The 13,824-nt window shown below is 36.7% G+C and overlaps 1 long non-coding RNA gene across 19 annotated transcripts; it reads right to left on the bottom strand.

Annotated features, from left to right (window-relative positions):
- Positions 1-7,116: 7,116 nt before the first annotated feature.
- Positions 7,117-12,808, bottom strand: LOC104592135 (uncharacterized). 19 transcript variants are annotated; one of them, XR_016079110.1, is made up of 8 exons: positions 11,770-12,805; positions 11,491-11,531; positions 11,230-11,313; positions 11,063-11,160; positions 10,500-10,640; positions 10,315-10,416; positions 8,518-8,590; positions 7,117-7,752 (listed from the first exon to the last, which is right to left on the bottom strand). It is a non-coding gene; the product is annotated as an uncharacterized LOC104592135 (long non-coding RNA). The 19 variants fall into 19 exon arrangements; XR_016079106.1 differs by having other exon boundaries at positions 11,491-11,564; positions 11,770-12,804; XR_016079108.1 differs by lacking the exon at positions 11,230-11,313 and having other exon boundaries at positions 11,063-11,190; positions 11,491-11,564; positions 11,770-11,959; positions 12,199-12,801.
- Between the last annotated feature and the right edge of the window lie 1,016 nt (positions 12,809-13,824).

Below are 13,824 nucleotides of genomic sequence, written 5' to 3'. Positions count from 1 at the left end.
TTTGGTATCAATGCCATTTCACATTTGTTCGAGGTGTTTTCTCCTCTCCTCTCCTTTTTCTTATTTGGTTGAATATTTTTTCAAACAAAAATGATGTTTCTTGTAATGAAGAAAACATTTTCTCCTTGTTAATTGCCTATGTGGTGCCATTACGCCTAATGATGCCTGATTGACACCAACTAACATTTAAAATTTTGCACAAAGCCCAGACGAATTTTTCGAATTCTAAGATATTGATGTTTCATGAAAAAACTGCATTGATACCAAACATGGCCACGTTTAACTTGGGTAATTTAATTTGACATAACCAGATCCAACCGGGCCCAAATGGCCGGTTTTGCCAGCTCAATGGAGCTAGGTCTACCCGGCAGGAGTTATCACCAGGTCAGTGTCCCTGTTTTCACTGAATCATCAGCTAATGGGTTCATACTTATTCCCCCAACGGCCCAACCTTAGGGTCCCCGAGTGTTTCCTTGTCCGGTACATCTAACTACCGAAGGAACTTCCTCACGTGCTACTGCACGTGACTAACAGCAAGCTAAACGACTTTATGCTCATGGTCGAATCCAAGGCGCTAGAAGACGAACAAGAACTGACCACTGAGTACTGAGGCTAGGGTCAGCGACTCACATGATACCACACGTGTAAAAGTCCGCGTGGGAAAAGAAAAGCTTTTTCTTTTTTCTGAGAAAAGAAAAACAAAAAAAAAAAGTGAGAGAGAAAAATTTGGAAAAAAAAAAGGGGAGTGCTTGACTCAGTCGGAGTGTCTGGCGATGAGAAAGAAAGTGGTGGGCCCGGGTTGCTGGACACCGTCTGGTAGGTGTATACAAACAGAACTCTTTCTCTTCTTTTTCATTGTGGTTTTTGGGTCTGTGAAGGAGACAAGAGTTTCGGACTGGAATGAGAGTGGGCCCCCGCTTTCGGCCCACCTTGCTCTTGGATAAAAGCACTCTTGTCCTTGGACACCGACACCTAACAACCTCTCCTATTTTTTTGTTTTCTCCAGGAAATCAACGCTGGGTCCACATTCAAATTATTTCTCTTTCTCTTCTTTCTTTTCTTCTTTTTCTTTTCTCTTCCCTCCATCATCTGTTTCCTTGTTTTTCTTTTTTCTTTTTCTTATTTTTAAATTAGCAAAATTTATACGTCATCTTTACATCATGCATATATCATCAATTATTTTACATGTAACCCCCCAACCGAACGTTTTTTACCCATGAACACCCCCCCCCCCCAATTTCACAGTACTTTATATATAGTGTACATACAGTTTGAAATGGTTTGAAAAGGAGAATGTATATATAGTTATGTTTTTTTTTTTCCTTTTTGTTTGCAGTCCAAATCTAATACAAATATTGCACCTGGGTCAATTTTGCATTTATTTGTTTATAATATATGATTTGAACTCTTACCTGATACAAAAATTGTATGTCTTTTTGTCTCATTTTCACTCATTAACAATGCAAGTTTTGCATTTCAAAAAATATGCAAAATTTGCACCACTTTCCTCATACCTCAATTCTCTCCCAGAGATCACATAATCTTGCTTCCTACAACACTCCCAAACAAATTACTCTCCTGTCATCTCCGCCTCTTTCATATCAAGTGAGGATTACTTCATTTTACTTTGTATTTTATGTTAAATAGAAAGCAAAAAGTAAATCAAAATTTACACTCAGTTTATTTGCACTCACATGCATTTACACCGATTCAAATAAAATCTGCATTACAAACAAACCGAGCCTAACAAGAATTTTCCCAATGTCTATAATTTTGTTTTCTAAAACAAAAACAATTGCTATATGGACACATCCCATTTTCATAGATTACATATTTCCCACACACATACATCTTTAGCTACTGAATTTTAACAATATAAGGGGTTTTACCAAGACTGGGGTAGGTTTATCAAAAATTAGATGTGCCCAAATTACTTCCTTGTCTTATTATGTATGTTACTTCTGATTTGTCTTTTTATCTTGTAAGCATGACAAGTGACTAATCCTCCATCTAAGGCTATAATCCTAACCAGCTACTTAAGAAGACACAATAAAAGACAAATTTTCCACGTTTTTTTTTCAAGCATAGAATGGACTACCTTGTATATTACTAATATCCTCCTTATATGCAGAAACTCCATAATTTTTTACATTTTTTTAATTTTTTATAGGAAAAATATATTCTCCTAAAAAGACATAATACCGGAAGGGTCTTAATCAATCACCCCGTGAATTTTAATAAATAATTAAATACCACCTGATTGATTACCACTTTTATAGTGCAGGTTCTTTGATTATAAGTTTTTCTAGTATCATAGTCATAACACTTTTTTTTTATATTACATAATACACATTGCAACAGAGTTCAGGAGTGGAGACAGAGCAGGGTGCACATGAAATCTACTGACCTTATCACAGAAAGCCTATACTACAGGTTTGATCCCACACCTTTAATTTTTGGAGGGACACCGAGTGGCCATCTCAACTACATATTCGTAAAAAGGGAAATCAAAGAACCCATGCCTTAGCTAAGCGTGGGTTGCCCTTGTCGAAATATTTTCAGTAGAATGGGAGACCACCAGATGTATTGCTTCTCTATGGGATAATTAAACAAAATAGAGAAATTTCCCATAAATGACCCACTGAAACATGGGAAAACATTGGCTGTTCGGTGCTTCATGCACATAATACATTACCATGGGTCTGGGGTAAAATAGTATTTACAATAATATTCCTTTAACCAAATAAAAAAAAAAAAAGACTAATAAGGAACTTGAATGGGGTATATGCACATGAAGCTCTCAAACAACCAAAGTTTTTCCCTGAAACATTGAGAGAGAAAATAAGGAAATAAGATATTCACATTCAACTCCACTTCCAACTATTACTATTAGGCAAGAAGTCCTCTCTTCAGCTGCAAGGAACTTAGTCTTAACATGCCATGTCAAAAATGAAGATCATCTCTGTCTTCATTGCCGCCATCCTGAGGATATGATCACTGTAGGTCCCAAAAGAATAATGTCGGATTGCTTCATGACTAAGCATAAACCCTAATATTAGCTTTTTTTATTAATTCGTTAATTAATAGAGATACATGAATGAATAAATTGCAGTTCTACAAAAGGTTTGAAAATAGCCCATGACTCTTTTGAATTCGAGGTTCAAAATATGGATCCACCCCGATACACTGGAAAGGGTGTATTGATACTTTGAAGTTTAAACCTTATGCTTTTTATTTATATTTTAGTTTTTTTAATTTCACAGTGGAGCCATTTTTATGTTATTTAATTATTAAAATAAAGAATTTCTTCAAATGCCTTCAAATGGGTGTATCGCCAAATAAATGATACAATACTATACACTCAATACTTTGACAGATTGTATGGCTCTTTTCTTTTAATGAAATTATGATAAGTTTATATATAACAATATCGATACTTTAAACCTTGGGTACATTATTAATATTATTTCCAATTCTACTTTCAATTAATTCCACCATTTATGTTCCGGTACCTTTGACGTCAATGAGGTCTTCTTCTGGCCTAACTGAGAGATCTTATTTGGCAATTGGGTTCCCCAAGGAAAATGGTATATGAATCCTGAGATTGAGGAATTAGAGAGAGAGAGAGAGAGCTAACACCATATTATTATAACAAGAGTTTCAATTAATATAGATCATTCTCCGGTAGTTGAAATGTATCGATTAGCAAAAGATTTTACCTTTATATCCTAAATCCATTGATAGAAAGATGAAATAAAGTTCTAACATTATTCGATTTCCGCTAACTATAAAATCATTTATCCTCTTTATCACTTTGACAGATGACTGTCATTTCAGCTTGTTCCTCTTAAGTACCGCCAAAGATGGTTTCATCTTCTATTGGTGAAACCTGGCAAAACCGTGTAAATTTACAGTAGTGTTATTTCATCTTCTATTGATGCTCTCTCATGACAGATGGTTTTAAAACCCGGATGGAGGTTGAATCAATCTTTTCTCTGGGTGAACATGTCAGCGGTTCAACTCTCTAATCAATAGGTTTTTTTCTTTTTCGATATTTGATACCACGCACCATTCATAATCCTCTTTTCCCCAAATCAATGGTTGCGGGAATTGATTCTATATCAATGCTGAAGTAAACCAGTTAGCATACCACGAGTCACGTAAACCAATAGATTGAAACAGTGATAAAAATACATTACTTATTTTCATATTCAAATGCTAAAACTTTCTGAAATTAGCCAATAACGATGAGATAAAAGGAGTTATGAAAAGAAGTAAGGGCACCCCCTCCCCTCCCTCCTTTCCAAGAGCAAAATCTTTGGCCTTGTTTAATATATAATCCCAGAAAAAAAAAAGGATGTTTGTTAAAACCTTGAAGCTGTACAAGATGAAATCATGAGTTTTGTTACAGAAGAGGCTGGAAAATCTTGCACTTGGAAGGCTGCATTGACTAAAAATGCTATCACTTTAGAAATCAACTCCTGTTAGTCTACCGCCCTATATATTCAATTTTTGTTTTGTCCAAGGGAGGGAAGATGCTTGCATAGTTTGGACATATTTGTGAATTGTGAATTACAAAATCTAATCCAAAGGGTTGACTTCGTTGACCATTGAAGACGAAGTAGATGTGATGATGGATTTGGGGGGGGGGGGGGTGGTGGCTTCAATAAACAAAAGGAGAAAAAAAGACTGAGGCACCGAAAGTGGTGTAGCTAACTACTCACCTACCTAGGATATGTTTTCCTCACTTGAAGAATGAACAAAGCAAAGTTAGTCTCTTTATTTAAAACCCAATTTGCATCATAGTTTACATTAATGTATTCAATACGCTTTTTCTAAGTACAAAGCATAAGTACTAAAAAATTGGACAAGCTCAAGGTAATGTGTTAATTGGAATATAAATGGTTCCACTTCCACCTAATGAGTTGATCTTCTTTCTAGGTTCCACTTTTGAACCCTAGGCCTCAATTTATTTTGCACATAAAGTCACAAATATGACTCTCCAACCCCACAAAATAATAATAATAATAATAATAAAGAAAGAAGAAGAAAGAAAGAAAGAAAAGAGAGAAATCGATAATGAAGACAGGCATCCACATGGACCAGATTGAATTTTACATTCACTTAGAATGAAGGCAACGTTTGAGAACTAGCAGCCCCGGTGATGGGAGTCTGGATCTCTTACACTTAAAACACACCTCTTGTACTAAGGTGTACACTAACCAATGAAAACCCATCAAAATTTTACAGGAATCGTTTTGATTGATCAAACTTTTCAAATGTGAGATCTTCTTGTATCATATTCATTCACTCCCACATTTGAGATCCAGATTGCACAAAACATTTCTTGAGCATGTTCTTCAATCTTCAGTGGAGTGGTGTGCACAAGGACATTTTTGTCATGGGAGAAGCAAAATTGGACTCAACCTTTGAAAAAGGAACAAAAGAAAGTATGAGCAGCCATTGCAGTGGAGGGATGGGTGAGACCTTAATTTAAATTTTAAAGCAATCTTTAATTTTTTGGTAATTGGAAAGAAAGGGCTACACAAGACCCGGGGAGAGGGGGTGGGTTAGCATGTCGCCAGAAATAAAATATACAATAAGGACCATGGAAAAGAGTAGACTCAAGAAACTAGAGAGCATTTGTGAGGTATATGGGACAAATATACGAGTTTATTATTTGTAAACGTTACAGGCACACATTGAGAGTATGCTATCTCCCTTGTCATTCATAGGGAGATAGTCAAATAAAATATACACGAGGATTGTGTCTTCAATTTGTGGGTAGAGAGAGCATTCAGTTTCTTAATAAGGGTAGGGCGCGAGTGTTGCAAGTGGTATTAAGATTAAACTGTCTTTTTTCTTCAGAAAGCCAATAGGCGATTCCATTGCTTAAAATCTTTCCTCAGTGCAGAGACTAGAAAATCAAGAGGCAGAGAATCATGTTTTCCGCCCAGACAGTAAAACCAAACTTCATTTGCCAGAACATGGGCAACACAGTTGAGTGTATGAGGAACAAAGGAGATAGATAGTAGCTTTCGTAAATTCACACATTAAACTCCATTGATTTTTCCACGTATTTAAAATGGGTTATAAATCTCATACAGCCGATGACTGCAGGTTCTCCCTCTCCATGGTAAGAGCAGTGAACCTCACATGCATTCCTTCTCTGTCCCCCACCCTTCAATCCCCTAATGTGTAATGTGCAGTACCATAAAAAAATACTTAAGATCTGTTTGATTTACAGCCAGAATCGGAATTGGAATTCTTTGGAGTCGGAATCGGAATGAAAATTGAAATCAACTGAAATAGGATTTCATTCCCAAGAAAGAAGCAGGGAATGGCCATTCCCTCAAACGGGGAATGCATGCCACCCATGCCTACCCAGGGCTCATGTGGGTAGGATTCTTGCGGGCAGGATCTGAATTGGCCAGAGGGGGGTGCAAGTTGGGTCGACCAATTATTAGAATTTCAACTAGATGAGGTAGGCCCATTTAAGAAATTCTCAGCCCAACCCGACCCCAGTTGCGCCTCTTAAATAAAGTGGGGAGAGAGGTGATAAAAGGATAAAAAAAAAAATATTTGGGATGGTTGCAGGGGCGGAGCCAAGTATACTTGTGGGGGTGGGAGGGGGAAGAAGAAGAAAAAGAACTCAAATGTGTTAAAGGATCATTCTCTAATGCTCCTCCAATTCCTAAAATTAAAAAAATTTGTTTATTTTTTCTTTAAAAAATTTATAATAGACCTGAACCTTCCCACCCCATTTCCATATTTCCATACGCAGCCTTCCTCTCCTATCCTCACCTCATTTTCTTGTTTAACTTGGCCCCCCAAGAGAAAATTCCTAGCTCCGCCACTGGATGGTTGTATTAACTTGAGGCCAATGCAATAGAATAAAAATAAGAGATAAGTAAATATGAAAGTTAAGTGAGGAAGTGTGAGTGTAATTCAGTTCTTTTAATGACATAGAGCAAACCAAATCCGCCTAGATTGTGTATAGATTGGGTAAGAAGAAGAAATCAAGACACCAAAAAGGGAGGGCTGCCACCATGAGACCCTTAAGACTTAAGAGGTTGTATCATTGCTACAAATCTCTAATGTGCCGAAGAAACTGTAAGCAAGCAAAACCTATTGAAATGTCATCGATTAGAATACTGAATACCATTCTTACATTAAATGGTGCCAACTCCCAAGGCAATTGACATTATTTCATCTTATAGCTGACATAAAACTGGTGACTGCCAACCTGCTAATTGAACTAATAGGCTAATAGCATTCCAGGTTGCGATCAACTGGAACAAAGAGCACCAATTCCCCCTTCAACCTTTGCCAAAGCGCTGCAAACAAGGACTACGCAAATATTAGACAGTAAAAATGTCAGATTTGTGGCATTCAGTGGCTGGAAGTAGACACAAGAGAGAAGCAATGGAAGCTTGAAAACCAAGCCCAGAGAAAAGCTAAGCACTTGGAAAGAACGACTGAAGGCTGCTGATGAATAATCAAATAGCGATGCTTTTCAAATGAACTTTGATTACATTGTTCAATGTTAGGCCTTATCAGGCATCTTGACCCATCATTGCATTTGTGTTGCTCCTTTTATTTTGTTGCTTCCTTTGAATTGATCAAGTTTTGGGAATTCTAATGTTAATTATTCCACCCTGCCGTTGCATGGAAATTATAGGCTCATTGTGTCTCGAACACTGGAATGATGCAGTCGCAGCACATCGTGTGTGGAGGCAATAGTAACAGTACCTGTGTGCAATAAATTATATTTAGCATTGTTTTGCATCAGAAATAAGATTTAGGGTTGTCTGAAGTGGCTTAACTGAATGATTTGTGTTTTGTCTTTTGGAGGTACAGTTATTAACCCAACTTTAGCTTCAACCCTAAGCCATCAAGGAGCTTATAGCCTCCTTAATAATTTTCTCACACAAAGGTAAAGTAACAAGTCATTAATTCAACCACTTCAGCTGTTACCGAACAGCCACCAAGTGAATAAAACAATTGTTTCGAAGATTAAAAGTGCCATGTCCTATAGGGGAAATGCTAGTAAAAAGACATGCCCAAGTTTGTCTTATAGTGTCTTTTCATAGGTCCCACCATGTCTTAAGGCAAAGAATAGTTGCATAAACTCGCTTACTAGCATTTCCTATTAGAATACAATATTTTAGTGTACACAAGGATTGCCTAATCCTCTCTCTATTTATTCTCTGCACAATTGAGTAATTCCACAAGATTGGATTAGTTGAACTTGATAGCTGTTTTACAGCCATAAATGCAAGTGAGAGATTGAGTGGTTGTGGGTATATGCATTTTGTAGCTGACATGAAGCAAAATGATTGGCCCCACAGCCCATAAAACTGCTATCAGGTACGGTTAATCCATTCTCCAGTTCCACAGCCACACACAGATTTTGCATCACAGCACACATAACTAGGGTAAAATCACATCTCACACTAGAGTTATCAAAATAAATAAGAAAGAACAATAGAGACAAGGGAATATGCTGTGATATACCTGTGCTGGCAAGGAACAGCAAGAAACGAAATTGTTGGGTTTTCTTGGAAGATGGGACATGCAGTTTCGCCCCCTAAAGAATCAGAAGATTTATCCTTTTGAGGATGAGAAAAGATATCTTTTTTATGGATGATGAGTTTAGTAGTGGAAGAAGCAATAGCAACATTTCCAACACACTACACAGCCATTCCATGAATCAGTTCCAAACATGTTGTGTCATCGAGCATAGAAGATGAATAACATGGGATATCACATTTGGAACTATCAAAGCAAATTGGTCTCAAAACAATTTTCTTATTTTACAAAGACACACTATCATACTGATACAAGCACACATATTACATGTGCAAATGATACCTAAACAACATTTTATAATAAATAGTTTATAATACAAGCACACATATTACATGTGTGTGTGTCATTTTCCAAGCCCTAACCCTTGCACAATCTTCAACCCAACTCAACCTATTTTATTCATGTTTGGTTAGGCAGCTTTCAGGTTGGCCCAACCCAAGTTGCATCCCTACACGACACCTCTAGCACCTTAGAAAACTTGCACCAGTCATTAAATGATTGATACCTCAACTTGCCTAGTCATTTTCCAAACAATTATTAATGCAATATAGAAATCATATGAATAAAAACAACAAATTAATGTGGAGGAATTCTGATAAAAAGCACGTTTATGCAAACATGTAGCGCCCATAAAAGGACACTACAAAACTGTGATCAAGAAATCTTCTTCAAAAGTATATTGGCTTCCAAACATCTAAAGCAGATGTCAAGTTGCAAGCTGCTGACACGCCATAGTCCATCCAAAAGCTATGAATCAAAAAGTAAGAGAATAAATAGTTCATTTTTATTATAGAAAATTTCAAAATTGCTACATGGATTTGCATGGATAACTAGGAACAGGAAATGGAAGTCCAGAACAAGAGATGATCATTCAAAAGAATGACATAAGACCAAGTGACCAGTTTAGATAACAGAAGAAAAATAGGCTCACAAAATCATTGATCTAAGAAATTTAGCAAATTCGTGCCAATTCTGTTTCTGGAATGATAAAGAAAAGGAAAAGGAAAACATAAAGGAAGAATAAGCATAATCTAGGTAGCCAATTTAAGTTAGATGGGACCCCCTCATAGTGCTCAAATCAGTTTCCACCTGAGCAGCTACATATCAAGATTCAAGAACTAATTTCGTTCAGGAAAAATTGTTCCATCTAAAGAACTAAAGGAAGATTAAAATAAATAAACAAAAGACTATATCTAAATGTTCAAAGATTGTGGTGAAAACAATCTCCTGTGTGGTGTCTTCATTTTTTTTCTCTTCTCCCTTTCCGTTTCACCTTATACCCTTAATACAAATTTATAAGAAGAATTTTAAGTTACCATAATATCTGGATATGTTTATTTTCTCTATTCTTTTTAGCTTTTAATGTTTATAAGTAAATAAATATAACTATGTTTATAACATTAATAATATAAACAGTAAATTATGATAACCCAAGCATTTACACACCCAGAGAACCAAACACTTGTCACTAACTACATAAATGAAATTTATTTTATAATAATATAATATTAAGTAAAGATTTAGCAACATATATACATACAATATAGCTAGATATTCAATAGAACAAATTTAAGGATTGTAAATTAAACAAAGTCAAAGAAACAATAGTAGGTTAGTAGGTAGTGGAAGTTTTCTAGGTCCTAAAGCAGGAACACAAGGGGTGCAAACAAGAAATACAAACGATCTACATTTTGAGTATAATTGTTAAAGCCTAATTCTCACCTAAGAAGGGCTTCCTTAAGATTTAGGCCATACATTGCTGATTTAAACTTTCAATTACAGATTACCACCTGCATTTGCTTTGACCTTTTTGCACCTTATCGCCTGCCAACTCGAAGGAGAAAGGCGACTCGGTATCAATTAGAAATATATAGGAGTTTTGACAAGGCAACCAATAACACCTATACCTTCTATCCATCAATGCAATTCCAAACTAATGATTGAAGGAGTATTGTCGATTAATGTACTCAAAGCTAACAGCATGGTTCATGTGGGGACTCCCATAAACAAGCCTTGCACTGAGAACTCTCTCAACAGTACTCCTGTACCTGTATCACATAACACAAGCAGAAAGAATAAATCATGAATACTGTCTTAAACATCCTCTTATATCTTAAGCAATTCTCTTAATAAAAGAAAGAATACATAAGAATATTCTTATATCCCCATTCCTTGGCTTCCCACACCTTAAGTTTACTGAACTTTCACAATACTACCTTGATACTTCAGATGGTTAAACCAAAAAAGTTTGTAGAAAGTACCAAATACATAATTGAATCCCCCCCCCCCCCCACTATATGAGATATCCTTTAACTATTTCAACTTTTTAATTTGAACCCACTCAATCTCTACTCTACCTTTCACAAGTAACCGCTTCTGTTTCCAGTCCCACAATTTTATTTTGGAATTCCATGCTTGCAAGATAATTGAAATTATTTATGCAAAGTTTGCTTGATAATCAAAAGATGACCTTCCAGTGAAAAGGAATATAAGCAGGTTGCTAAGGAGGCAACTCTATAGACACCCTCCAGATGTTGTATCAAAACCCATGCAAGGCATTCAAATGCTCTGAAATGCATGTCAAGAAAAAATCAATCCCTGTTTACAAAAAAAAAAAAAAAAAAACTTTACTTTAACCTGGATAAATAAACAATGTGATGCCTGCTCTGAGTCACCCCACCTACGGAAGGCAGAAAATGACTGCAAACGAGCCCATGTATACTGACCACCAACAGTGGCAACATAATAAATGGAAAGGTAAGACCCTCTTTAAAATAAGTAATATATCAAAACTGCTAAACATTCTTTTGTTAGCATGTTAATATTTTAACCATCACATAACTCTCTGAAGTAGTTTCATTAAATGAAAAGCGATAAGAGGTGTCTGAACCTCCTTACCTTCTTTTTTTCTGATGGCTGATGTACGCTCATCTCTGTACCTGAGATTCATGAGAGCATTCCCTGGAGTAAGCCTATCCAACCATATTGAAAATCTCCAAATAAGAAACTTAAGAAAAGCATCAAGTTCTGGTTCATATAGAAATATTAATCCTTGCTAATCCAAAGAAAAAAGAAAGAACCAGAAGTAAATGCCATATGAAACAATCAAGCAACAACCAGCTTTCCTTTATTCAACAGGGCCTCGGAGAAAAATTAACTAACAGAAACAGAATATACCTTCATCAAAGAGATGACCTTAACTAAATGTTCTTTCAACATAGCAGCCATTTCAACATCCAATCTCGCTGCATCAATTTGATTAACTCTAGATATCGGAACTGGGATATGTGGTTGCTCAGAAAACCACAAGAAAATCGAAAAGTTCCAAATTTGATTCGGAAACCACGAATTCATTCAGCGTAAAATACTATGAAACGAACCAGAATTCAGAAAGGAAAAGGGCAAGTCAGAAATCAACAAAACAGATAGGAAGTAGAAAGAGCAAACAATAAAAGAAGATTGAACACCAAATCCAAGTCGCTTATAAATCAAAAATGGAGTACAGAAAGGAAAAGGTTGAAGGGTTCTCAGGTTCACCATCAAATTTTCAGGTAGAAGGAAAAGTAGCAGAAATTAAAACTAGAAATAAGAAACCATAAAGGGCACCTGAAAAGAATTAGAGAAAGATTAACATTTTGGAAACAGTCGTTGATAAGCATGAATCCAAGCATTCGGCTGGTTAATTGAGACTCGAAGTGGCAGCAGAAGAAGAAGATGACGATGAAGCTGCGGCTAATGTTTCTTGACCCATCTCTTCAATTGAATTTTTTAGTGTAGATTGACAGACAAATCATTTGGAACAAGGGAAAAGGAGAAGCCAGAGCAGATGGCAAAGCAGCCTCTACTCTGTTGGCACTGCAAAAGTGCGAATAGCAAAGTACCCGTTGCTCAAAAATCTGTTTTTTTCCCAAACAGTCGGTAGTTATCGGAATGGTCTATTGCCATAGTATATTTGATTCATAATGGGAATTGATATTGAATTCCAATTTCGTTTCTAAGGGAGGGGGAGAGCTCTCAAATGGGAGAATGTGAAATGAGAATAGAATTCCAATTTCGTCCAACCAAATAGTTGGAATGGAATGGACTATTTAAATTCCAATATTAAATCTCTGTTTCCATGAACCAAACAGACCCTAACTTCTGTAAGTGTAGAGTACTTTAGTTAGTGCCTTGAATTTCCTCTCGCGCTCGTTTGAAAAGAAAATCCTGTTGCAATCTGCTCCATGATTTGATTCGAACCAAGTTGAGAATCCGAAGGTGAAACTTTATAGTAGTCTTTGGTAGAAGCAGAGTTAGTTTGGACTCCTAGGTTGTGTTTTATAAAGGCTCCGTTTGGTTTGTGGGATGGAGATGAGAAAAAGGGAATATTCTAAAAATATTCATTTTTCTCTCATTTGTTTTAAGGGAAACAAGGGATGGGATGAGAAAAAAGTGGGATGCGAGACCCCAAAATTGTATAATCAGGGTCGCACGGTTTCATCTTCATCCTCATCGCTGCTAGTAATCGCCGTTGCTGGTAATTGTCACCACCACTGCTGGTAATCGTCTTTACCCTTCTCAATGCTGCCGCCACCACCATTGTTAGTAATCGCTACTGCTGGTAATCGTTGCTGCCCTTCTACCTTTTGCATAAGGAAACCAACAATAGATGGTTTCAGGAACTTTGTAACCCCTTCTGTTGTAAGCATGGGCTCTGTGAGTTGTGCCAAATGCATCATTCACATACAGGTTAGCAAGAGAAGCTAGCTTCTTTACAAACTCAGGGTCGATCTTCTCTTCCTCCTTGTAAAACCTAACATTCTCAAGGAGTAGAACACCTCCTTCTGGGATTGCAGCCACCAGCTTCTCGACTTCCTCACCAATATAGTCATTGGCCATCTCAACCTATTAAAAGCATATGCATGAAGTAAGCAAGAGGAATCTGCCGCCATGGTAAAACCTAGATCGGAGGAATCTGTTGATTCTAGTTTCGCACGAGGCAACACTGTTGATGACGATCCTCACCAAGGCATTCACCGACGATGAGGGCGGATTGATCTTTGTGGATTGAACCTCCGAGATCTCTATTTGGTGTTGGGTAATTTTCCTACTATTTTCCCATGTAAAACCAAACAATGGAAAGTTAAATTTTGACACTTTCTCATCCAATCCCATCCCACCCAAATCTTCCCACAAACCAAACGGAGCCTAAAGGAAAAAGTAGGGAAATCTTTACAAATCTTATTTAGGTTT

This window comes from Nelumbo nucifera, chromosome 8 (assembly GCF_055504915.1).
Source record: "Nelumbo nucifera cultivar China Antique chromosome 8, China Antique-T2T, whole genome shotgun sequence".
Classification (NCBI taxonomy): Eukaryota; Viridiplantae; Streptophyta; class Magnoliopsida; order Proteales; family Nelumbonaceae; genus Nelumbo; species Nelumbo nucifera.
Note: the sequence above shows the minus strand (reverse complement) of the source record. Positions and strands in the feature narration are given on the sequence as shown.